The sequence below is a fragment of the Danio rerio genome, chromosome 4 (genome assembly GCF_049306965.1).
Source record: "Danio rerio strain Tuebingen ecotype United States chromosome 4, GRCz12tu, whole genome shotgun sequence".
Lineage (NCBI taxonomy): Eukaryota > Metazoa > Chordata > Actinopteri > Cypriniformes > Danionidae > Danio > Danio rerio.
The window spans coordinates 66,401,517-66,421,104 of record NC_133179.1 but is presented as its reverse complement, the minus strand read 5'-3'; the positions used below and the strand labels follow the sequence as shown (position 1 = coordinate 66,421,104).

The following is a 19,588-nucleotide window of genomic DNA, read 5'->3' as shown; positions in this document are numbered from 1 at the left end:
GTTATTTCAAGCAAATTTGTACTTCCGGTTTGAAACTAATTTTTGAAGCTGCGTCTTAACCATGAGATAATAGCGTGTATTCCAGCGTGCCGACTGGATGTCTGTGCCAGAGTGTGTCTTATTACGTCTTACAGTGCGGCTTGAAGGACATCTTTTGCATTCAGAGCTGATTTCGTGAAGAGATCATCGCCAACACTGCTCAAAGTTTACCATGGAGGTGAAAAGGAAGCTCCCTGACCAGGAATTGAACCCGGGCCACAGCGGTAAGTCCTAACCACAAGACCACCAGCTGCTCTGACAAAAATAACTCTAACGTTTGCAACCTCCTCCTAGAGAAGAGAAAGTCTCAGAGCCTGGTTCAAAGTTCTTCTACGGAGGGACTGTCACATGCTCTGTGTAAAAGCATCCTATCGACACCACAACTTGCCATGACAACAAAGCACAGCATGCATTGAAGGAACTCCATGTTTACCGGGCCTTTGCTCTTTCCAAACAGCATGCTAATGAGCACTTGTTGCACAGTGTGTGCCAGTGGCGCAATGGATAACGTGTCTGACAACGGATCAGAAGATTCTAGATCTGACTTTTGGCTGGCTCGTTCAGGATTTATTGCATTGCTCTCAGTCAGTGCACTGCAGTTGCAGTTTGCCCCTGCCAGAGTTGTTTGGTTCTACTTTGGAGTGGATCAAGTTTCTGGGGCTGCCAGCACAGAGCCTGTGGGGTGCTCGCCTGGGTTCAAAGTCTGCCCCAACTGCTCTCATGTCTTGGTCCCGTACATCCCTCATGACTTCCAGAAGAAACCAGTACAGCCACTCTCCTGGGAAGCCAGCAGTGACAGCTTGTAAATCAAAATGTTTGCTGTGAGGCTAAGCGTTCTACTGCAGCACAGATACACATTCGGAAAGCGACAAGATTCAAAAACAAAGTGCCAACCTAAAACAAGATTGCAGTAAAAATGACCACCTCAGACAAGTGTGAGCAATGTTTCGGTCTCTGCTATATGTCTGCAAATATGCCACACAGTGCAGACGCTCATACTACTGAAAAGGAAGTTACCTGACTGAGAAAGGTATAAATATAAATCGGAGCCTGCTCCAAACGACCTGCTCAGCTCCAAGTCGGCTGTACAAACCTCCTGGAGTTTTCATTTATTCAGCGTCTCGTACAAGACACTGCGTCCAACCAGTTATGTTTGAATGTCAAACCAACCCCAATCCTTAACCCAACCTCACAGTTTCCTGCTGTGTTTTATCAACCTCCCAACCTACCCCAACTCTTAACCCAACCTCACAGTAACAAACCTCCATGTGGGTTTCATTGATTCAATGTCTCGTACATGGCACAGAATACAACCTATCGCAGTTTATTAAAATCACACCTACCCCAGCCCTAGGCCCAACCTCACGGTAACCTGCTGTGTTTTATTAAATTTTACTCCTACCCCAACCCTAAACACAACCTCAGGGTAAGCAGTTTATATATATTTTTTATTATTTTTATGAATGTCTACTACAGCTACATCAATCGCAAACCCAGCCTACGTGCGGCATAAGTGCCTTCCACTTAGAGGTCATCCAGCCAACTTGCAGTGTAATCTCCTCCACTTGTAGGTCTCTGAGCTGCAGCAACACCTAAGCGCTCTGACACACAGACACAAAAGAAACCATTGCTTTTAACCTACTCTTGGAGAGGAGAGAGTCTCCGACCCTGGATCTCAGGTCTTCTATGGAGGGACTGTCAGGAATCCTGTAAGAGCATCCCATCCACACAACCTCTTGCCATAAAAACAAAGCAGAATGTGTGGTGAAGGAACTCCGGGTTGACAGAGCCTTGTCCTTGCTCCAAGCAATGTGCTAACAAGGTGCTGAACAGAGTGACGGTGGCACAAAGGTTAGCGCTTATGACTACGGATCAGAAGATTCTCGGTTACGAAAACCAAGAAACTGTGTATGAGAGAGTGCGTAAGTGTATGAGTGGCACTTGTGCAAGCGGAGCAGGGACGTGCCAGCGATCAGAATGAACTGGAGTTTGTGCCAAGACTAGCTTTCTAAAGTGGCAGTTCCCATATGGTCTAGCGGTTAGGATTCCTGGTTTTCACCCAGGCGGCCCGGGTTTGACTCCCGGTATGGGAAGGCTTGTGTGCTTTTGCTTCTGTCCTTTTTGGCCAGAGGTCGGACTGCAGATACCTTATAGGATGTGGTTGTAGAACTGCCCTGTAAGCCTTCGATAGCTCAGTTGGTAGAGCGGAGGACTGTAGGTGGGATGATGGCAATCCTTAGGTCGCTGGTTCGACTCCGGCTCGAAGGACATCTTTTGCGCTCAGAGCCGCTTTCTTGCCTTCGCCAATTGAGTTCACCACTGCTCAAAGTTCAGCATGGAGGTGAAAAGGAAGTTCCCTGACCGGGAATCAAACCCGGGCCACGGCAGTGAGAGCGCCGAATCCTAACCACTAGACCACCAGGGAAGGTCTGGCTGAAGGTTGCCCTCAAGTCTAGTCTTAAAGGAACTCCATGTTCACCGAGCCGTGTCCTCTTTCCAATCAGCATGCTACTGAGCACTGCTGACACGGACTGGGCTAGTGGTGCAATGGATAAAGCGTCTGACTACGGATCAGAAGATTCTAGGTTCAACTCCTGGCTGGCTCGTTCAGGATTTTTTTGCGTTGCTCTCAGTGCAGTGCGGTCGCGGTTTGCCCCTGCCGGAGTTGTTCGGTTCTACTCTGGAGTGAATCGACGCTCTCATGTCTTGGTCCCGTACATCCCTCAGGACTTCCAGAAGAAACCAGTATAGCCACTCTCCTGGGAAGACGGCAGTGACAGCTTGTAGACAAAAATGTTTGCTGTGAGGCTAAGGCGTTCTACTGCAGCACAGATACGCATTCGAAAAGCAGACAATATTCTAAAACAAAGTGCCAACCTAAAACAAGATTGCAGTCAAAATGACCACCTCAGACAAGTGTGAGCAATGTTTCAGTCTCTGTTATATGTCAGCAAATATGCCACACAGTGCAGACTGGGCCAGTGGCGCATACTGGCACCTGTAAGTCGTGGTTATTCTTGGCTACACCGGCCAATCACGTTCCGAGTTGGAACCAAGATTTTTTTTAAATTCATGGTTACGCTGGCCAATCACGTCCCGAGCTGGAACCAAGATTCACCCTATTCTTGGTTACGGCAGCCAATCATGTTCCGAGTTACAATGAACGCTATGGCCAATCAGCCCTTATACCATTCAAGATTTGTACTGTAATAACAGATTTCGTTGCAGATTAATTCGGACAAAAATTGCAAACTAAGTATTTTTATAACAAGTTGGTTTAAATTAATAACCATTACAGTAACATTAATTACTACAACACGATTATTATATGATTGTTATAGATGTTGTATAACGTTATTTGGTAAGATTAACTTAGCCGACCAAGCACTCTTTAAAGTTTTACTACAAACATTTTAATGCAGTTATTATACATTACAACACTTTATATTATTATTTACTACCATAGTTACAATAATGCCCGTGCATTATTCTAACACATCAATGAATCACTCACTTATAATAAATATAAGGCTCATTTCATCAGTCACTGATTATAAACAAATATTATAACTAGATTCTTAAAGTTTGAGAACAAACTTTGAGGCTGGCTTGTGAAACTCTTACAAGCTAGCTGTTATTAAGCCTATTATTAAGAAACCGCAACTAGACACCAACAACTTAGCTAACTATAGGCCTATTTCTAATCTTCCATTTATGTCTAAAATACTAGAAAAAGTTGTTTCCACTCAATTATGCTCTTATCTGCAGACAAACAATATTTTTTAAGTGTTTCAGTCAGGTTTCAGGGCTCACCACAGTACAGAAACCGCCTTAGTGAAAATAACCAACGATTTACTCTTAGCTGCTGACCGAGGGTGCGTCTCGCTATTAGTTTTACTCGATCTTAGTGCGGCATTTGATACCATTGACCACAATATCCTCATAAATCGCTTAAAGTCTACAGGTGTCCAGGGACAGGCTCTACAATGGTTTAAGTCATACTTAACTGACCGCTACCAGTTTGTAAATCTTAATGGACAGCCTTCACAAATCTGCCCAGTAAAGTATGGGGTGCCTCAAGGATCAGTTTTAGGCCCTTTACTGTTTACAATTTACATGCTACCTCTGGGAGACATTATTAGAAGACATGGGATCAGCTTTCACTGCTATGCAGATGATACTCAATTATATATTTCCACTAAACCTGACGAGACGTCTGAACTTTCTAAACTAACTGAGTGTATCAAAGACATCAAAGACTGGATGGCCAACAATTTTCTTTCTTTTAAACTTCGACAAAACAGAATTATTACTTATTGGGCCTAAATCTTGCACACAGCAGATCTCGCAACTCAATTTACAATTAGAGGGATACAAAGTTAGTTTTAGCTCTACTATAAAAGATCTGGGTGTCATATTAGACAGCAATCTAACTTTTGAAAACCATATATCCCATGTCACAAAAACTGCCTTCTTTCATCTGAGAAATATCGCTAAATTACGAAATATGCTATCCATCTCAGATGCAGAAAAGCTAGTCCATGCTTTTATGACTTCGAGACTGGATTACTGTAATGCTCTATTTGCTGGCTGCCCAGCATCCTCTATTAACAAACTTCAATTAGTACAAAATGCAGCAGCCAGAGTTCTGACCAGGTCTAGAAAATATGATCATATAACCCCAATTTTATCCTCCTTACACTGGCTGTCTGTTAAGTTTCGTATTGAATTTAAAATATTACTTCTCACCTATAAAGCTCTAAATAATCTAGCTCCTGTTTATCTAACCAACCTTCTGTCTCGCTACAAACCAACTCACTCTTTAAGATCTCAAAATTCAGGGCTTCTGGTAGTACCTAGAATAGCAAAATCAAGTAAAGGAGATCGAGCCTTCTCTTTCATGGCTCCTACACTCTGGAATAGCCTTCCTGATAACGTCCGAGGCTCAGACACACTCTCCCAGTTCAAAACTAGATTAAAGACCTATCTGTTTAGTAAAGCATACACTCAATGCATCACCTAGCGGGTTCCACACAGGCTTCTGCATCTTGTTTATATACACTATGAACAGCAGCTACGCTAATTATTTTCTTTATTCTCTATTTTCACCTGGGGATACTCATCCCGAGGTCCTCAGATTATGCGGAGTTACTGATTGGATCCAAGACCAGCGACGAGATGATGCCAAGGATTCCATATCCGGGACCAGGCCATATCCTGAGCTGCTGCTGCGCTGATGGTCGTGGGGAGTGGAGAACATGAGTCTGATTCCAGCGACGCTCCAGGGACAGACGAGTCTACGCTGAGGCCATCTTCCAGCCTAAACCACGGCGAATGAAGCTCTGCACAAGACTTTTGGCCAGCGGAGAAATTAAAATGGTCGTGCCCAACTGAGTCTGGTTCTCTCAAGGTTTTTTTTTCTTCACTCCCATCAGGTGAAGTTTTTTTTTCCCTCTCCGCTGTCGCCACTGGCTCACATGGTTCAGGATTGGTAGAGCTACGCATCGATGAATTTGCTCTTCAGTGTTTGAACTCTCAGTAATGATTAAATCACACTGAACTGAACTTAAACACTAAAACCTGAACCACACTGTTCCAGTTACTATGACCATTTATGTGAAGCTGCTTTTACACAATTTACATTGTAAAAGCGCTATACAAATAAAGCTGAATTGAATTGAATTGAACAACAAAAAGGCAAAACACAACATCAGTCAGCATTGGTGGTTCAGTGGAAGAATTCTCGCCTGCCACGTGGGAGACCCGGGTCCGATTCCCGGCCAATGCATTTCCTGTTTTTTTTTTTTTTTTTTTTTTATACTTTATTTTTATTTCTTTTGAGAGAAAAAAAAAACACACAAAAAGTAGGTTAAAAAAAATAAATAAATAAAATTAAAAAAAAAATTTAAAAAAAATTTAAAAAAAAAATAAATAAAAAAATTAGGTAATTAATACAATAAAACACCAGAACTTAAATGAACGGTTGACAGGTCACATATTTCCTTACAGGTCACATGAACAAATACATATATAAATCAGGTTACACTGTATAAAGGCATAAGTACAATCCATTTCTCCCAATATTGCAGGTATTTGTCCATTTGTAATTTTAAAGAAAAAGTCATCCTCTCCATATTTTGAACATTAGATATGATATCCAACCATTCAGATTTTGTAGGGGGTTCCAATTGTAGCCACTTTCGAGTCACAGTTTTCTTACTGGTTGCTAGGAGTATTTTTAATAAGTACTTGTCTTTTACCGTTAGGTTGGCTGCAATATTTCCCAGATAAATTGTTGTAAAAGAAAGATCCACATCATCACCAAAAATATTACGTATTATTTGCTTTACATCCTTCCAATATGGCTGGATGGCTGGGCAACTCCAAAATATGTGAAAGTGGTTTGCCAAGTCTTCTCCACATTTCCTCCAGCACTGCCCCCTGTCCTTGTCCTGTGTTTGCATGTATGTTAATTTGGGGGTTATAAAGTATCTGGTAAGATTCTTCCAGCAAAAATCTCTCCACATACCAGAATTGGAAGAGGTGGCCTGTACTGAGCAGATATTCAACCAATCTTCCTCTGAGATAACTAGGTTGGATTCTCTCTCCCATTTTAGTCTGATATAATTTGTTGATTCTTCCTTGGTCGATCGGATGGCAGAATACAATTTTGAAACAAGTCTTCTATTATCTTTGTTCTTGTAGATGTCTATAACTAAGTCAATTAAATTGGGGGGATGGTTCTCTGAGCATCTAATCTCACTATTAAAATAGGTTCTGGTTTGCAAATACCTAAAGAAATCACATTTGTCCAGACCATACTTATCTGAGATTTTCTGGAAGCTATCTAATTCCCCATTTGAGGAAATCAAGCTAAATGTAGTGATGCCGAGCCTATACCAAGCTTGAAACCTCCCATCGATTTTAGTTGGTTTAAAGTCAGGGTCAAATGCTACCCATTTAATCAGTCTAGACTGTTTTTCGAGTAGTGGAGAATTACATTCTTTAAACCAGATTCTAAGGGGAACCCTGGACCACTGATTTAAGCTATTTAAATAGTGTTTATGTAAAATCTTGCTACCCAATAATGATTGTAGTGGGATATCAATTTGTGAAGTTTCCAGGTCTTTCCATTTTGCAGTGTATTCTGGGTTACAACAGATTACTAAGGGCCGTAACTGGGCAGCTTTGTAATAGTCAGACAAGCAAGGCAATGATCTTCCCCCTTTCTCCTTAGACAACTGCAATGTTTTATATTTAACTCTAGGTCTCCTGCCCCTCCATAAAAATCTTGAAATCCACTTGTCCCATTCTCTAAACTGTTTTGATGAAATTTCGATTGGTAGGGATTGGAAGAGGTATAGAAGACGAGGAACTATATTAATTTTTATTGTCTCTATTCTATTGTGCATCTCTAAGGGCAACTGGGACCACCTATCTATGTCAGATTTTATACTCTTATTTATAGGGCCAAAATTACTATCAAATAATTGTGTAGAATCTTTAGTTATTTTAATACCCAAGTACTTAAAACTTGTTGAATTCCATTTGAAATTAAATTTATTTTGCATATCTTTCTGAGGGAAATAATTAAAGCTTAAAATTTGTGTTTTTTGGATATTTAGCTTGTAACCAGAGTAGGTGCCAAATTTATTTAAAACTGACATCAGATTAGGAATGCTAAGTTCTGGTGTTCCAACAAACAAAAGAACATCATCTGCATACAGACAGATCTTTTGCTCTGAACCTCTAACTGTTATTCCTTTAATTCCCGGTTCGTCTCTTATTAACTGTGCCAAAGGCTCAATAAATAAAGCAAAAAGGGTTGGACTAAGGGGGCAACCTTGACGACAGCCTCTTTCCAGAACAAAACTTTTGGTAAGATGACCATTAATCCTAATTTTTGCATTTGGTGATGAATATAAATTTTTAATACATCTAATAAAGTCTTCATTAAAGCCAAATCTTGTCAGTGCTAAATATAAATACTCCCAACGAACTGAGTCAAATGCCTTTTCCGCATCTAAGCTAATAACTACAGCTCTAGTTTTCTTTTTGTTGACATGATCAATAACATGTAGCACCCGCCTAATATTATCTTGTGTTTGCCTATCCCTTATAAATCCGGTTTGGTCTAGGTCCACCAATTCTGGTATTATATCTTCCAATCTTTTAGCTAGTATTGATGCATATAATTTATAATCCGTGTTTAATACAGAAATTGGTCTAAAAGAACTACACTCTTTCTTATCTTTACCCTCTTTAGGAATAATCGAAATGATTGCCTCACTCCATGTTCTTGGTGGTTCACCACCTTTAAGCATGTAGTTAAAACACTCGTGAAGCATGGGGATTAACTGGTCTTTGAAGACCTTGTACCACTCAACTGGGAAGCCATCTGAGCCAGGTGTTTTATTTACTTTTAATCTTGAAATTGCTTTCCCTATTTCCTCTTTTGTGATCTCTGCCATTAGGGATTTATTCTGTGTTGTGCCTATAGAGGGTAAGTCTAATGATTCTAAGAAGATATTTATTTCAGTGGGATTAGTTGTACTTATTTTACTATATAGATTTCTATAGTAGGTTTCAAAAATGTTATGGATATCATCTTGGTTGTGTTTAATTCTATTAGTTATAGGGTCTCTAATTTCCGATATAGTCCGCTCCGCCTGCTGTTTTCTAAGCCTCCATGCCAATAACTTCAAAGCCTTTGGGCCGTTTTCATAAAATCTTTGCTTAGTGAATTTGGCTTTTTTCTCTATTTCTTCCTCATATAATGTATTTATTTGCTTCTTAATATTTTTTATTTGGTTTAAAATATGAGGTTTCTTTTCCATAATATGTTCTCTCTCTAAGGTCTTAAGGTTCTCCCGCAAGTCAAACATCTTTTTACATTTTTCCTTTTTCTTATGTGAAGTAAGAGCTATGAGTTTACCCCTAATTACTGATTTTGATGCATCCCATAAGACACTCGGTGATACTTCCCCATTGTTATTGTTATCGATATAATCCTTTATTTCCTTTTGAATAAATTCTTTGTATGTACTATCATTCAGTATACTTGTATTAAGCCGCCACAGTGAGTTGTTCTTTTTGTTATCTAAATGTATAGTTAGGTAAACAGGTGAGTGGTCAGAGATATCTCTGGTTCCTATCTTGCAGTCTATTAGCCGGTGTCTGTCTGAATTAAAAACAAAGAAGTAATCAATTCTTGAATAGGAAATTTGGCTTGCGGAATAAAATGTGAACTGTTTATCTAGTGGATGGAGCTCCCTCCATACATCTATCAATCCCAGTTCCATCAACAGTTTTTTAGTTACCCTTGCTCTAGGGGTTAGCCTCTTTAATGCATTAGTGGAATCAAGCTTAGGTTGCATCTGGGCATTCCAGTCTCCTCCACATATCAAAACTCCTGATGCTTCAGAAGCTATTAATTGAAAAACTTCCCTTATGCATGAGTTGTCTTGCTCAGGGGGTATATACACATTAATTAACGTAACTTCTTTTTTATCTAAGAGGCCCTTGACAAGAACATATCGACCCTCTTTGTCTGTAAATTCAGCAAGCAGGCGGAAGTTCACACAGTTAGAGATTAATATTGCTACCCCTCTTCGTTTTCCCCTCCTGTAAGATGAATAAAATACATTCTTAAACCCTTTTTGTTTTAATTTTTCGTGTTCTAGATTATGAAGGTGCGTCTCCTGCATAAATATAACGTGCAACTTTTCCTTTTTCATCTTTGCGATAACCTTGCTTCTTTTGATTGGATTGTATAAGCCATTCACATTAAGGGTAATCACCCTATATTCCTGAAACTGCATGTGATCATGTTATAAAGCACTTTCTGTAAGGTATATGTTATTCGTGACCTAGTCTGAACTACATATGAACTATATACAATAAAAAAAGAACCCTTGACTTTACAGTCGGAAATAACAAAACTAAACAGAATACATAGAGAAACCTCCATTCGAAGTAACAAACAGTTCTTACTTCTTATTGTAGGGGAATAGTCTAGATAAACACCAGAGCCCCTCTTCAGTGCAGCCTTAAGTGCCCTTTAGGGTATTCTGCGTGCACTAACGAACGTCAAAAGCAAATAATAAATATATATATATGTTCCCGTGTTTGTCGGTCAACTACGTTATTTATTAAGGGCGATTTTACCCGTTGCAGATCAACAGAAAAATAATTGAGGTAAGTAGGATAACAGCAACAGCCTACATGAGATAACAGTCTTAGAGTAGTAACGTTAGGGGAAAGAAAAAAAAGAATTCAGTCTTACTCCATCCCGTTGCGGGTGTTCGCAGCTGTCGCCTGACACACACTAAAATGTCCATAACAAACGGCTGGTTCCTTCACCAACTGTATAGTTTACAGTCATTTGTCACTCACAGCTAACAAACCATAAACCTTTAAATCTATCTTGGTCGGCGAAAATTCCGGAGCCTCTCTTTAATCCAATCCTGACGGGTCTGCCGGTTTGCCGTATTCGTGGAGCGTTGCCAGCCGGTCGTCCGCGCTTTGCTCAAAACCTCAACTTCTGAAGATGTCTCGCGGCCGAACTGGAAGCCCCTTTTCTTCATGTCCTCGGTCGCTTCGTCTGCGCTTCCATAGGTGATCGGCCCACCGTCAAAGAACACTCGCAATTTCGCTGGCGGCGGTGTTTGAAATCTTATACCCTTCTCTTTGAGTATCCTCCTGATCTGAGAGTATGCCTTCCTTTTCGTCAAGGTTTCAGCAGGGTAGTCATGATCAAAATAGATCCTGCTGTTGTTGTGAAAGATTTCCTTTTTCTTCCACGCAGTGTGCAGAACCATTTCCTTAACTTTGAATTCTTGAAAGTACACAATCACCGATCTTGGCTGTGCCTCGTTAGGCGGTCTTGGTCCGAGCGCTCTGTGGCATCTTTGAATACTGAGTTCAATATCAACGAGGTCCAGTTCTTTTTTAATAAGATTATCGATGAATTGGTAGATGTTGTTATTTTCGGCCCCTTCCGAGATCCCGAAAATGCGAACATTATTACGTCTCGAGCGTGCCTCCAGGTCCGTTAACTTCATCTGCATTTTTTCCTGGGCTTGTAGTGACTGGCTCAGAGCTTCCCTGAAGTCCGTGGACCACTCCTCGGCTTCGGCGATGCGGGCCGAAGTCCACTAATTCTCTTTTCAGATCGTCCCGGAAGTTATTTAGCTCTGACTTCATCTCCAAGGCCATCATCTTTATGTCTGCGCGGATGGCCGCGACGCTATCATCCACTGTTGCTAATTTTAGATTTTCCTCTTGTCCGCCATTACGTTCTCCTTGTTCCTCAGCCACGGCGGTATCCTCTAAATTACTACCTTTATCCGCTTTCCCAAGCTGTTTTCCTTTGCCCTTTTTGATCTTCTCCCCTTCCATCATTAAATTCGATCAGTAACTAAGTTTTAATTGTATTGTTTGGGGAATTAATCTCCGACCGAACGGGAGACAAAAAGTTAAGCGGCCATGCGCTTCAGTTAACCGCCGGAAGTCCATGCATTTCCTGTTTTGTGTTGCTACTCTTCCAGCTCTGGGTAACAGCCTTGCAGCAATCACACCCCAATAGGGATCGAGTATAAGCATATCAGCATTGGTAGTTCAGTGGTAGAATTCTCGCCTGCCATGCGGGAGACCCAGGTCCGATTCCCGGCCAATGCAAGTGTGGTTTTGTGTTGCTACTCTTACAGCTCTGGAAAAACAGCCTTGCATCAATCACACCCCACTAGGGCTGCAGAATAACCATATCAGCGTTGGTGGTTCAGTGGTAGATTTCCCGCCTGCCACACGGAAGACCCTGGTCCGATTCCCGTCCATTTCAATTCCTGTGTTGTGTTGTTACTCTTCCAGCTCTGGGTAACAGCCTTGCAGCAATCACATCCCACTAGGGCTGCAGAACAAGCAAATCAGCATTGGTGGTTCAGTGGTAGAATGCTCGCCTGCCACGTGGGAGACCTAGAGTCGATTCCCGGCTAAAACGTGCGGTTTTGAGTGGCTCCTGTTTAAGCTCTGGTTGATGGCCTTTTAGCACTCACACAACATAAAGGCAAGGTACAACATGGGTCAGCATTGGTCGTTCAGTGGTAGAAGTCTTGCCTGCCACGCGGGAGACCCAGGTTCGTTTCCCGCCCAATGCACCTTCTGATTTTGGTTGTTACTCTTCCAGCACTGGGTAACAGCCTTGCAGCAATTACACGACACTAAGGCTGCAGTAAAACCATATCAGCATTGGTGGTTCAGTGGTAGAATTCTCGCCTGCCACGCGGGAGACCCGGGTCCGATTCCCGGCCAATGCAATTCCTGTTTTGTGTTGCTACTCTTCAAGCTCTGGGTAACAGCCTTGCATCAATCACACCCCACTAGGGCTGTAGTATAAGCATATTAGCATTGTTGGTTCAGTGGTAGATTACTTGCCTGCCATACAGAAGACCATGGTCGGATTCCCGACCATTACAATTCCTGTTTTGTGTAGCTACTCTTCCAGCTCTGGGTAACAGCCTTGCAGTAATCACACCCCACTAGGGCTGCAATATAGGCATATCAGCATTGGTGGTTCAGTGGTAGAATTCTCGCCTGCCACGCGGGAGACCCGGGTCCCATTCCCGGCCAATGCAAGTGCTGTTTTGTGTTGCTACTCTTCCAGCTTTGGGTAACAGCCTTGCATCAATCACACCCCACTAGGGCTGAAGAATAGGCATATCAGCAATGGTGGTTCAGTGGTAGATTTCTCGCCTCCACCGTGAAAGACCCTGGTCATATTCCTGTCCATTCCAATTCCTATTTTGTGTTGCTACTCTTCCAGCTCTGGGTAACTGCCTTGCAGCAATCACAACCCACTAGGGCTGCTGTATATGCATATCAGCATTGCTGGTTCAGGGGTAAAAATCTCACCTGCCACGCGGGAGACCTTGAGTCGATTCCTGGCTAATAGTAATGCAGTTTTGTGTGGCTCCTTTTTCAGCTCTGGTTGACGGCCTTTTAGCACTCACACAACACAAAGGCAAGGAAGAACTTGTGTCAGCATTGGTGGTTCAGTGGTAGAAACCTTGCCTGCCACGCGCGAGACCCGGGTCCAATTCCTAGCCAATGCTTTTCCTGTTTTGTGTTGCTACTCTTCCAGCTCTGGGTAACAGCCTTGCAGCAATCACAACCCACTAGGGCTGCAGAACAAGCATATCAGCATTGGTGGTTCAGTGGTAGAATGCTCGACCGCCACGTGGGAGACCTAGAGTCGATTCCCGGCTAAAATGTGCGGTTTTGAGTGGCTCCTGTTTAAGCTCTGGTTGATGGCCTTTTAGCACTCACAAAACATAAAGGCAAGGTACAACATGGGTCAGCATTGGTCGTTCAGTGGTAGAAGTCTTGCCTGCCACGCGGGAGACCCAGGTTCGTTTCCCGCCCAATGCACCTTCTGATTTTGGTTGTTACTCTTCCAGCACTGGGTAACAGCCTTGCAGCAATCACACCCCACTAGGGCTGCAGTAAAACCATAGCAGCATTGGTGGTTCAGTGGTAGAATTCTCGCCTGCCACGCGGGAGACCCGGGTCCGATTCCCGGCTAATGCAATTCCTGTTTTGTGTTGCTACTCTTCCAGCTCTGGGTAACAGCCTTGCATCAATCACACCCCACTAGGGCTGTAGTATAAGCATATTAGCATTGTTGGTTCAGTGGTAGATTACTTGCCTGCCATACAGAAGACCATGGTCGGATTCCCGTCCATTACAATTCCTGTTTTGTGTAGCTACTCTTCCAGCTCTGGGTAACAGCCTTGCAGTAATCACACCCCACTAGGGCTGCAATACAGGCATATCAGCATTGGTGGTTCAGTGGTAGAATTCTCGCCTGCCACGCGGGAGACCCGGGTCCGATTCCCGGCCAATGCAAGTGCTGTTTTGTGTTGCTACTCTTCCAGCTTTGGGTAACAGCCTTGCATCAATCACACCCCACTAGGGCTGAAGAATAAGCATATCAGCAATGGTGGTTCAGTGGTAGATTTCTCGCCTCCACCGTGAAAGACCCTGGTCATATTGCTGTCCATTCCAATTCCTATTTTGTGTTGCTACTCTTCCAGCTCTGGGTAACTGCCTTGCAGCAATCACAACCCACTAGGGCTGCTGTATCTGCATATCAGCATTGCTGGTTCAGGGGTAGAAATCTCACCTGCCACGCGGGAGACCTTGAGTCGATTCCTGGCTAATAGTAATGCAGTTTTGTGTGGCTCCTTTTTCAGCTCTGGTTGACGGCCTTTTAGCACTCACACAACACAAAGGCAAGGAAGAACTTGGGTCAGCATTGGTGGTTCAGTGGTAGAAACCTTGCCTGCCACGCGCGAGACCCGGGTCCAATTCCCAGCCAATGCTTTTCCTGTTTTGTGTTGCTACTCTTCCAGCTCTGGGTAACAGCCTTGCAGCAATCACACCCCACTAGGGCTGTAGCATAAGCATATCAGCATTGGTGGTTCAGTGGTAGAATACTCGCCTCCCTCGCGGGAGACCCGGGTCCGATTCCCGGTCAATGCAATTCATGTTTTGTGTTGCTACTCCTCCAGCTCTGGTTATCAGCCTTGCAGCAATCACACCCCACTAGGGCTGCAGTAAAAGCTTATCAGCATTGGTGGTTCAGTGGTAAATTTCTTGCCTGCCACACAGAAGACCCAGGTCCGATTCCCGCCCAATGCAAGTGCTGTTTTGTGTTGCTACTCTTCCAGCTTTGGGTAACAGCCTTGCATCAATCACACCCCACTAGGGCTGAAGAATAAGCATATCAGCAATGGTGGTTCAGTGGTAGATTTCTTGCCTCCACCGTGAAAGACCCTGGTCATATTCCCGTCCATTCCAATTCCTATTTTGTGTTGCTACTCTTCCAGCTCTGGGTAACTGCCTTGCAGCAATCACAACCCACTAGGGCTGCTGTATATGCATATCAGCATTGCTAGTTCAGGGGTAGAAATCTCACCTGCCACGCGGGAGACCTTGAGTCGATTCCTGGCTAATAGTAATGCAGTTTTGTGTGGCTCCTTTTTCAGCTCTGGTTGACGGCCTTTTAGCACTCACACAACACAAAGGCAAGGAAGAACTTGGGTCAGCATTGGTGGTTCAGTGGTAGAAACCTTGCCTACCACGCGCGAGACCCGGGTCCAATTCCCAGCCAATGCTTTTCCTATTTTGTGTTGCTACTCTTCCAGCTCTGTGTAACAGCCTTGCAGCAATCACACCCCACTAGGGCTGTAGCATAAGCATATCAGCATTGGTGGTTCAGTGGTAGAATACTCGCGGGAGATCCGGGTCCGATTCCCGGTCAATGCAATTCATGTTTTGTGTTGCTACTCTTCCAGCTCTGGTTATCAGCCTTGCAGCAATCACACCCCACTAGGGCTGCAGTAAACGCTTATCAGCATTGGTGGTTCAGTGGTAGATTTCTTGCCTGCCACACAGAAGACCCTGGTCCGATTCCTGGCCAATGCAATTCCTGTTTTGTATTACTACTCTTCCAGCTCTGGGTTACAGCCTTGCATCAATCACACCCCACTAGGGCTGCAGGAAAAGCATATCAGAATTGGTGGTTCATTGGTAGAGTTCTCGCCTATCACGCGGCAGACCTAGAGTCGATTCCCGGCTAAAACAAGTGCATTTTTTGTGGCTCCTTTTTCAGCTCTGGGTGGCAGCCTTTTAGCACTCACACAACACAAAGACAACTATCAACATGGGACAGCATTGGTGGTTCAGTGGTAGAATTCTCGCCTGCCACGCAGGAGACCCTTGTCCGATTCCTGGCCAAGGAAATTCCAAGGAAATTCCTCTTCAGCTCTGGGTAACAGCCTTGCAGCAATCACACCCCAATAGGGATCCAGCATAAGCATATCAGCATTGTAAATTCTGTGGTAGAATTCTCGCCTGCCACGCGGGAGACCCAGGTCTGATTCCCGCCCAATGCAAGTGTGGTTTTGTGTTGCTACTCTTCCAGCTCTGGAAAAACAGCCTTGCATCAATCACACCCCACTAGGGCTGCAGAATAACCATATCAGCGTTGGTGATTCAGTGGTAGTTTTCTCGCCTGCCACGCGGAAGACCCTGGTCCGATTCCCGTCCATTCCAATTTCTGTTTTGTGTTGCTACTCTTCCAGCTCTGGGTAACAGCTTTGCAGCAATCACACCCTACTAGGGCTGCAGTGTAAGCATATCAGCATTGGTGGTACACTTGTGAAATGCTCGCCTGTTACGTGGGAGACCTGGGTTCCATTCCCAGCTAATTCAATTCCTATATTGTTTTGCTATCCTTCCAGCTCTGGTTGATGGCCTTTTAGCACTCAGACAACACAATGGCAAGGAACGAGATTGGTCAGCATTGGTGGTTCAGTGGTAGAATTCTTGCCTGCCACGCGGGAGACCTGGGTCAGATTCCCGGCCAATGCAATCCCTGTTTTGTGTTGCTACTCTTTCAGCTCTGGGTAACAGCCTTGCAACAATCACACCCCATTAGCGCTGCAGTATATGCATATCAGCATTGAGGGTTCAGTGGTAGAATTTTCGCCTGCCACGCTGGAGACCTTGAGTCGATTTCCGGCTAATACATGTGTGGTTTTGTGTGGCTCCTGTTTCAGCTCTGGTTGACGGCCTTTTAGCAGTCACACAACACAAAGGCAGGTAAGAACATGGGTCAGCATTGGTGGTTCAGTGGTAGAATTCTCGCCTGCCACGCGGGAGACCCGGGTTCGATTCCCGGCCAATGCAACTGCTATTTTGTGTTGCTACTCTTGCAGCTCTGGGTATCAGCCTTGCAGCAATAACACCCCACTAGGACAACAGTATAAGCATATCAGCATTGGTGGTTCAGTGGTAGTATTCTCACCTGCCACGCTGGAGACCCGGGTCTGATTCCTGGCCAATGCAATTTCTGTTTTTTGCTGCTACTCTTCCAGCTCTGGGTAACAGCCTTGCATCAATTACACCCCACTAGCGCTGCAGCATAAGCATATAAGCATTAGTGGTTCAGTGGTAGATCTCTTGCCTAACACATGGAAGACCCTGGTCTGATTCCTGTCCATTGCATTTCCTGTTTTGTGTAGCTACTCTTCCAGCTCTGGGTAACAGCCTTGCAGCAATCACACCCCACAAGAACTGCAATCTTTTGCAGACGTCTGTAGCGTTTTGGGCAGAGGGACGGTTCTAAACCAATCTGAACCAGAGGCTATTTCGCAGCCAGCCGTCGGTGGTTTCCCGTCTCAGGAATGTAAGGTGCCTGCAGCGGGAGGTTGTTCCGTTAGCGCTTCCGCTTTCGTCAATGAAGTTCTTTTGCGAAATGTTTGTAGATCCCGTCGTGCTCTTCAAGCTATGTCGTTTGAGCACTGTGCTGATAGGCTGACGTAAGAAAACAGGACACGAAATATACAAGGCGAGAGTGCAAAGAGCGAGAGAGCTCTAGGCAAAGGCGGTCCGAACCGCAGCAAAGCAGGAGGTCGACATGTCCAAATAGACGAAATCAGAAACTAAGCAGAGAAAAACGGCATCTGTGGAGAAAGAAAACAGATGGAGGAAAAGAAAGAAAGAACAGGAGGATCCCCTCCCCTCCCCCCATAGAGGGTCTGTTATCGCCAGATCGAGTGCGTCCAGTGGAATCCATGTGTTGGCAGCCCCAACTGATGACAAAACACAAAGCAAGCATCTGGAGGAAGCTCAAACTCTTCATGCGTTGCCACAGTTACTAGCGAGTGGTTTGCAAGCACAGGCACGTCTGCTGCAAGTACAGCGCCGTCAGGAGACAGGGGTTGCTGGCCCATTCCCCATGCTCGGTGGCTGGGCATCACCGCCCTGGAGTACGGCCGATAGAAAACGGCGGCTGCCATTTGTGCTGCCCGGCAACTCATACTTACCTGGCAGGGGAGATACCATGATCAAGAAGGTGGTTCACCCAGGGCGAGGCTTTGGCCATTGCACTCCGGCCACACCGACATCTGCGAATACCCCAAATGTGGGAATCTGGACTGCATATTTTCTGGTAGTGGGGGACTGCGATCGCGCTCTCCCCTGAGCACAGAGGTTCAAGACAGAGTTCAGGCGGTAGCGTCGGACCCGGCTGGAGCGGCGCTTCCCTCTCTTCCTCGTCCTTTGCCAAGCCTCTTTTGCTCCAGTAGAGCTGCGCGCGCCTGCAAGTACACCCGTCTGCAGCCCGCAGATCGGGGCGGGGCTGAATACGGGGCGGAGTGCAGCCACGCCCATAAATGGGCGGGACTTAACATGTCACTCCGCCTACAAGTCTTTCATTGGTTCACGGAAACAGACGTTGATGTAATGTATGCTTTCGATTCCGGTTTTCATCTCTGCATGGTAAGTACACATTTTCTGTCATGTAAATGGTCAAATTATAGTGCAGTACACCTCACGTATTATGTGTCATTTATTTAATTAAAGGCCTTTAAGGAGATATGAAGTTTTAAAGCCTTAAAAAAAAGTTTTCTGTGTTAGGGTTGGCGTTTTCCAGGTTGATCGTACAGTTGGTGGTTTTATTCACTTAGAAGAATAATGTAAACTTTAAAGAGTTTTGAGCAAAACAGTCCATCACATGAAGTTTATTAATATCAAAGATAACAAAATATATTTTTCTTTGTGGCATGTTCTCTAATTTATATACTCTGGTAATGTTAATGCTAAATATGTACAATATAAAACTTGATTCTTAACTTACTGATCTATACTACATTTTAGTTTGCAGATCATTGGCATTGATAGTCATCACTATGATTCCTTAGGAGCATATTCTCTGTTTTATTTTATTTTACCTCAGTTCTTTCTCTCTTTTTGTTTTAATAGATTTGTGCATTTAATAATTTTTATTTACACTTCATGTTCTCTTTTTTTGTTTACTTTATAACCCATGCATGAAACTTATGCAAAGGGGAATGTGAGGAGGAGGCATGCCTAGTACAAACATATTTAATTCTTTGAGTTTAACTTTAATATACTGTATGTTAAGCGACATGTTGATGATTTTGTACAGATGCCGCCTGAGATCCTGCAGTGGATCCTACTGAGAGTTGTCACACAGGATGGTGATGGAACATTTCTGCAACTCTCACTGACATCCAGGACCTTCTGAGCCATTGTCATTCATTCATTTTCTTGTCAGTTTTGTCCCTTTATTAATCCAGAGTCACAACAGCGGAATGGACTGCCAACTTATGCAGCAGGTTTTTACGCAGCGGATGCCCTTCCAGCCGTGGTTCAGTGGTAGAATTCTCGCCTGCCACGCGGGAGACCCGGGTTCGATTCCCGGCCAATGCAACTGCTGTTTTGTGTTGCTACTCTTCCAGCTCTGGGTATCAGCCTTGCAGCAATAACACCCCACTAGGACAACAGTATAAGCATATCAGCATTGGTGGTTCAGTGGTAGTATTCTCATCTGCCACGCTGGAGACCCGGGTCTGATTCCTGGCCAATGCAATTTCAGGATTTGTCAAAATAAAAAAATCAGAAGTTTACCCGAGTGCTGCACTTATTAATGTCAAATTTATTTTCATTAATTTGTGTCCTGATA

At 44.0% G+C, this 19,588-nt stretch overlaps 10 non-coding genes across 10 annotated transcripts; 9 read left to right on the top strand and 1 right to left on the bottom strand.

Moving 5' to 3' along the window:
• The first annotated feature begins 2,060 nt into the window (after positions 1-2,060).
• Positions 2,061-2,132, top strand: trnae-uuc (transfer RNA glutamic acid (anticodon UUC)). The gene has a single exon. It is a non-coding gene; the product is annotated as a tRNA-Glu (tRNA).
• Positions 2,133-2,220: 88 nt separating this feature from the next.
• Positions 2,221-2,307, top strand: trnay-gua (transfer RNA tyrosine (anticodon GUA)). The gene is given in 2 exon segments: positions 2,221-2,257; positions 2,272-2,307. It is a non-coding gene; the product is annotated as a tRNA-Tyr (tRNA).
• Positions 2,308-2,392: 85 nt separating this feature from the next.
• On the bottom strand, positions 2,393-2,464 carry trnae-cuc (transfer RNA glutamic acid (anticodon CUC)). The gene has a single exon. It is a non-coding gene; the product is annotated as a tRNA-Glu (tRNA).
• A 9,818-nt stretch (positions 2,465-12,282) lies between these two features.
• On the top strand, positions 12,283-12,353 carry trnag-gcc (transfer RNA glycine (anticodon GCC)). Its single transcript has one exon. It is a non-coding gene; the product is annotated as a tRNA-Gly (tRNA).
• Positions 12,354-12,600: 247 nt separating this feature from the next.
• Positions 12,601-12,671, top strand: trnag-gcc (transfer RNA glycine (anticodon GCC)). Its single transcript has one exon. It is a non-coding gene; the product is annotated as a tRNA-Gly (tRNA).
• An 881-nt stretch (positions 12,672-13,552) lies between these two features.
• On the top strand, positions 13,553-13,623 carry trnag-gcc (transfer RNA glycine (anticodon GCC)). Its single transcript has one exon. It is a non-coding gene; the product is annotated as a tRNA-Gly (tRNA).
• Positions 13,624-13,870: 247 nt separating this feature from the next.
• On the top strand, positions 13,871-13,941 carry trnag-gcc (transfer RNA glycine (anticodon GCC)). Its single transcript has one exon. It is a non-coding gene; the product is annotated as a tRNA-Gly (tRNA).
• A 565-nt stretch (positions 13,942-14,506) lies between these two features.
• On the top strand, positions 14,507-14,577 carry trnag-ccc (transfer RNA glycine (anticodon CCC)). The gene has a single exon. It is a non-coding gene; the product is annotated as a tRNA-Gly (tRNA).
• A 2,140-nt stretch (positions 14,578-16,717) lies between these two features.
• On the top strand, positions 16,718-16,788 carry trnag-gcc (transfer RNA glycine (anticodon GCC)). Its single transcript has one exon. It is a non-coding gene; the product is annotated as a tRNA-Gly (tRNA).
• A 1,131-nt stretch (positions 16,789-17,919) lies between these two features.
• LOC137494482 (U1 spliceosomal RNA) lies at positions 17,920-18,084 on the top strand. The gene has a single exon (XR_011014440.1). It is a non-coding gene; the product is annotated as a U1 spliceosomal RNA (small nuclear RNA).
• The last annotated feature ends 1,504 nt before the right edge of the window (positions 18,085-19,588 follow it).